The following is a 6,229-nucleotide window of genomic DNA, read 5'->3' on the forward strand; positions in this document are numbered from 1 at the left end:
TAACATCTTTAAACATAATTTCAAACTTCAAAACAAAGATTTTAATGGGGAAATTGGGAATTTAGGGTAGAACCTAGGTTTCTAAAATTGGGGGTTTTGGACCTCAATTCGAGGTCCGATTCCAAAATAACTTACATATTTGAGTTCATGGGGGAATGGGTAATCGGGTTTTGGTTCGAACCTCGCGTTTTGACCATGTGGGCCCGGGGGCATTTTTGACCTTTTGGGGTAAATTGGTGAAAAGGCTATAATTAGTCATTGGGTTTGATTTGTTTAGCACATATTGATAACATGAAGTCCTTATTGCATAGATTTGGTGTAGTTGGAGCCGAATTCGAGAGGGAAAGCGATTGTGGAGGATTGTATTGGCCGTGGAAGTTGAGGTAAGTGTTTGGTTTAACCTTAGCTTGAGGGAATAGGAGTGGAGTCTTATTTGCTAATTGCTACTTGTCGGGTACGGTGTATAGGCATGGTGACGAGTATCGACACACCGGTGTCTAGCATGACCGTGAGTCCTTATCTGTGCTTATTTGGGATTCTGTAGTGACTCTTCCTTGTTTAATTGACGGTTGCTATAAAATGTGAACAGTATGAAGAGGAAATATGACTTGTAAACTCCTTGGAGCGTTGGCTCGAATTATGACTTGGTTAGGAAGTAAGAAATGAACGAAAGAGAAAGAGATGTAATTATTCCCTTGTCGGGATGTGTTACTGTCGTTGCTCCCTTGCCGGGAACTAGCTGTTACTTGTATTCTCCTTCGCCGTGATAGTTGAATTGATACTTGTTTCCTTGTCGGGAAAATATATGTACATTATGAAATGGGATCGTGTGGCACGCCGACCACTTATATATTATGAAATGGGATCGTGTGGCACGCCGACCACTTATATATTATGAAATGGGATCGTGTAGCACGCCGACCACTTATATATTATGAAATGGGATCGTGTGGTACGCCGACCACTTATATATTATGAAATGGGATCGTGTGGCACGCCGACCACTTATATATGATGAAATGGGATCGTGTGGCACGCCGACCACTTATATATTATGAAATGGGATCGTATGGCACGCCGATCACGTATTCTGTGGTAGAAGAAATTAGTTGTAGTTTTCCTCATTTATTCCTACTGTTCTATTTTATCTGTTATCCCCAAAAGCATGTTCCCCTCCCGGTCTTAATTATTACTTTCCGCTGTTATTTTTGTAGTGTTTGTATATATTTATGTCTGATCAGGTTGATTGGTAGTCCTGTCTAGCCTCGTCACTACTTTGCCGGGGTTAGGCCAGGCACTTACCAGCACATGGGGTCGGTTGTGCTGATGCTACACTCTGTGCATCTTTTTGCACAGATCACAGTACCGGAGCAGGAGCTTTTGGACAGCAGTAGGAGCATTGGGAGCTGACTTCAGTCCAGAGATTCCCTAGGTAGCCTTGCTGACGTCCGCATGGCCCGGAGTCTCTCTTATCCTTGTTTTTCGTTTGATTTTCTTTGTATCGGATAAGACAGTACTGAGTTTTATTCAAACTTTGTATTTAGCATTCTGTAGAAGTTCGTGAGTTAGTGACACCAGATCTGGGTAGAGATGTATTTGAGCTTCCACACTTGGCTTCAGTTATTTATGTTTTGAGACTTCCGCTTTTATATTAATTGTCTCGTCTTTCTTTATATTGTTGATGTTGTCAAGAGAAGTATTAAATTAATTGGCTTGCCCAGCTCCTATTAGTAGGCGCCATCACGACTCCCGAAGGTGGGAAATCCGGGTCGTGACAATGGCGTGACAACCTTCTTAAGGGTTTGAGTCTGTTTTTCTTTTCCTTTTGGCTTTTTAGTAGTTAGTGGTTAAGGGTACCTCAAGTAAAGCTTCACTTGGGCCTAGCACATTTGCTTTTGATCTCATGGTCAAAAACAAATTGTTGTGTTTAGGATGGTGAAAGTCGTGACCCTGAGACTCTTGTGTTGACCGATAATCATCAAGTGTTTTTTCGGGACCATTGTGTGCTCAAATCTTATTTAAGGTTGTTGTGGGCCCCCCGACTCTGTGTCTTTAGCAATGCGTGTGTGGTGAGAAATTGCATTGCAAGTCCAAGTCCCGAGCCAATGGTCTAGAACTTGCCCTGAATGTTTGTTGAGGCAAAATCCTAAGTGAATTTTGACTTGAGACATGATTATACACTCTCCTTGATCCAAATGATAGCTTAAACACTTTCATAGCCTACCAAAGATAAAATCCCTAGTCAACCCTTTTGAGCCTTAAACCTTTTTCCTTCAAGAACCATGATACAAGCCTTTACCCGTTCTAAGAGATACCCTCTCTTGGCACCCGATCTTTCCTTAGCACATGGCAAAAGTATAAGTTTGGGGGAAGAGACGAGGATTGCAACAAAATGGTAAAAAGGTACAAAATGAAGAAAAGGAAAGGCAATGAAAAAGAAAGAAAAGCAAAAAAGACAAAAAGAATACTCAATGTGGAAAAGAATAAAAAAGGGATCCAAGAAAAGCAAAGAATGAAAAGTGTGGAAAAGTGAGAAAGAAAAGAAGAGTTGAAATGTATAAAAAAGAGTGACAATGTGTCTCTCTTACCCCTTTGAAAGAAGTGAAAAGACTCAAAGAGTCAAGTGAATCTGTGCCAAAATGGAACAAAAGAAGTGCTTAAGGGAAGATAGAACCTACTTAGACCAAACATTGCCTACCCAAAACCAAAAGCCTTCATTATGTCTCCAAAAAAGCCCTATATGATCTCTAGTTGAATAAAGCTTACATTAGTGGTGACTTACATAAGGGGCAAGCATATGGTACTTAGTGCCGGACTTGTGACTTTTCTTTGAGAGGGATGAGTGAATTTCCATTAACCTCGTTCTGAGTGCCACTATTCTAAAGGTGAGGTTTGCTTAGGGAGAGCCGAGGACATGTGAGTTTGGGTTCCACAATGACTAAAGTACTAGAAAGAGTCCTTTGATGTGTTGAGCCAACTCTTGATGCTCTTGTGTCGCACTTGATCCATGGTGTTTTAAAAGAGTAAATGTTGTTAATGATTCATGTGTATTGAGGAAAATTGTTAGTCCTAATTGATGCTAGATGAGGTCACTTTAGGATAGCTGAATTGTCTTGGATTTTCTCTTAAGGGGTGGGTCTTATTTTGTTTGCTTGAGGACAAGCAAAAGCTTAAGTTTGGGGGATTTCATAACTAAGGATTTTGATACATTTTATACTCATCCTTGCTTATGTTTTGATTAGAAATTTGTACAAAATAGTCCCAAAAAGGCTCACAAGTTGTGCTTGATTGCAGGTTTGATCAACAAGGTGACAAGATGTCAAAGATCAGCTCAAAAGGAGTGAAACTTGCACAAGTATCAAGGCAAGACAAAGCTCAGGCAAAACAAGGCCAGTGCGGTCGCACACCATTCTGTGCGGTCCGCACAAGTGAGGTTCAGAGAGTGTGCAACTCAGGCAAATCAGGCAATGTGCCCGCATGGGATTTAATGTGGTCTGCACTGAAGTTACTGCGACCGCACTCGATTTAGTGCGGTCCACACAACCAATCAGAGAGTTGCTATTTTCGGAGATTGAAGCCAATGCGGTCCGCGCTCCATTTCATGCGGACCGCACTAGAAGCCACCGCGGCCGCACACCATTTTGTGCGGTCCGCATTGCCTGAGTTCAGAGAGCTGGAATTTTATGTCAAGAGCCCTAGTGCGGCCGCACACCATTTTGTGTGGTCCGCACTAATCCCGCAGGGGTATCTTTGTCTAGATTTTTCAGGTTAGTATAAATAGCTTCTTTTTCATTTTTAGGTTAAGCAGATAGATTTTGTATTGAGCTGCGCTCGTGACTCCCGTTTCTTTAGCTATTTTGGGAAATTTTCTCTTCATTTAACATTGAATCTTCAAGTTTAATTTAGTAATTAATTAATACTCCCTCCGTTTCAATTTATATGAACCCATTTGACTGGACACGGAGTTTAAGAAAAGAGAGAAGACCTTTGAACTTGTGGTGTAAAATGAAGCACATATATTTTGTGTGGTTATAAATCTTTGCATAAAGATAAATTGTTTCCAAATAGGGAAAGAGGTCATTCTTTTTGGCACGGACTAAAAAGGAAATAGGTTCATATAAATTGAAACGGAGGGAGTATGAGCTTTTCTTCATCTATTTCTTTGTTTCTTTCTCTAATTATGATTAGCTAGACCCATCAGCTAGGGTTGTGGCTCAACCCTAGTATGGGTTTGAGGTTCCCTCTGAAATGGGGCATGTAAGGGAGCCACTACGAAGAAGTTCCGGGAGTTACGAAGGAAGTTTCGAGCTCATATTGGTCATGGGTTGGGAACGGGAATTGAACTCTATGAGATCGAATCTCCTGTTGTTCCTCAGTAGCTCAGTGGTAGAGCAGTCGGTTGTTAACCGATTGGTCGTAGGTTCGAATCCTACTTGGGGAGATTTGATTGATTCTGAATTAAAGAATTCAGAATAAAGGGGCTCGCTTTGCCCGTTAAGAGTAGGTAACCCGTTCCCTGTCTTTGTTTCTATTGCATTCTATCTCATCGTATCACATTCTGTTCTGCGAGATTAGAAAATCACCATCAAATTGGAATTTTCAACAGATACAAATGGAAAGAAATTGATAAAACATCCCTAGAAACAGACTTCTGCTACTTAGACTTATTAATTAAGTTATAGGATTTTGTATAGAATATCAAAACAAAAATGATTCCATTTCTACCATTATTTTGATAATACATATTCCAACCTGCTTGAATACCAGAAAAATAAATGGATTCGACATTTGATCTTTTCGCTGAGATAAAGGCATAAAAATAAGAAAGAATATATAGAATTAGAATCAGTTTTTTAGCATTTAACCCCCTTTTATGTTATGGATTTCGTTGTTCAAAAAATGATTTGTAGAGAAGAGAGAGATTTTGTTTACGGATTTTTGAGTAGAATACGATTGTGAAGTGTATAAGAAAAGAAGGTTTGTATGGCTTAACCACGTGTGGAGATATCTAAAATATCCGTCTTTCTTCTCTTTTATTGTTTTATTGTCGTTCTCTGTTCTATTCGGGGCAACACGGGTTGTGCTCTATGAAAATAGAATTTCAATTTTCTATTCAATTCAAAATTCAAATTGAAGTATGATACTTTTCTGATATCTGATAATTCTCTATCGGGAACATATATCCGTCTAACAATTTCTCTTGGGGGGTTTACATATACTCATAATTGTTGTTATAATTAAAATTGAGAAGGATTTTTTGATTGAAAAAATCCATACTGATTAGTTATATATCAAGTTGTATTTTCTTATGTCATTAGGAAAACAAAATTTGGAGATTCAAATCCAAGAATCATTCATGCATTCTAAGTCAATAGTTAATGGTTCCGATTTTCAGAAATTTGAATTTTGGATTTTGCGACTGAAAATCCACATTTGATTTTTCAATAGAAAGGTAAGAGAAAGATTTGAACATTATGAATTTGGAGATAGACTCAATCGAAATTGAAAGGATGAATCAAACCCAATCAAAAGGGAAGAAGGATTAGGATTTCTTTGACTTTTAGGAAAAATTAAGGAAAACAGAACTCAAGGTGCAAGTACAATAAAAAAGCAGTTCAGTAATCCGGGAAAGTTTTCATCTATTTTGTATTTGTAGCATTTTGGCGACATGGCCGAGTGGTAAGGCAGAGGACTGCAAATCCTTTTTTCCCCAGTTCAAATCCGGGTGTCGCCTGATCAACAAAAAACTCAAAATCTCTTCTTTTCTTCTGTTCTGTTGATATAACCCGCCGAATGATTCCCCAGCAGAAGCAGAGAAAGCAGACTGTTGATACTTGTTTGATTCTAAACATCTGGTCTGGGGGTTTTTCTAAAAAATTGTAAATATCCTTGCATTGCATATTTAGGCTTCAAGGAAATATTCGAATGCTAGAGGGGCTATCAAGACTTCGCAATTACCTTCTACTACAAATCAAAATTTTCTATTATTAATGCATTGTATAATGACTGGACCTTGAATTAGATTGGAGAGCCCGATAGGAAATCTAAATAGTTGTGGAAGGGGGCGGAAGATACTTTATTATATACGAGGAACTCACGAAAATCTCTGAGTGCTCAAGCATCCAATCAATTGAAATGAGGGTCAACAAAAAAAGAATAGGACCTATTATTCCTACATGTTCCATTAGTAACATTCCCTTGAGATGTTACTTTTGCTTGTGTTTAATCT

The 6,229-nt window shown here is 38.9% G+C and overlaps 2 non-coding genes across 2 annotated transcripts; both read left to right on the forward strand.

Moving 5' to 3' along the window:
- Nucleotides 1–4,369: 4,369 nt before the first annotated feature.
- On the forward strand, nucleotides 4,370–4,441 carry TRNAN-GUU. The gene has a single exon. It is a non-coding gene; the product is annotated as a tRNA-Asn (tRNA).
- Nucleotides 4,442–5,662: 1,221 nt separating this feature from the next.
- TRNAC-GCA lies at nucleotides 5,663–5,734 on the forward strand. The gene has a single exon. It is a non-coding gene; the product is annotated as a tRNA-Cys (tRNA).
- Nucleotides 5,735–6,229: the final 495 nt, after the last annotated feature.

This window comes from Nicotiana attenuata, unplaced genomic scaffold, assembly GCF_001879085.1.
Source record: "Nicotiana attenuata strain UT unplaced genomic scaffold, NIATTr2, whole genome shotgun sequence".
NCBI classification, from domain to species: Eukaryota; Viridiplantae; Streptophyta; class Magnoliopsida; order Solanales; family Solanaceae; genus Nicotiana; species Nicotiana attenuata.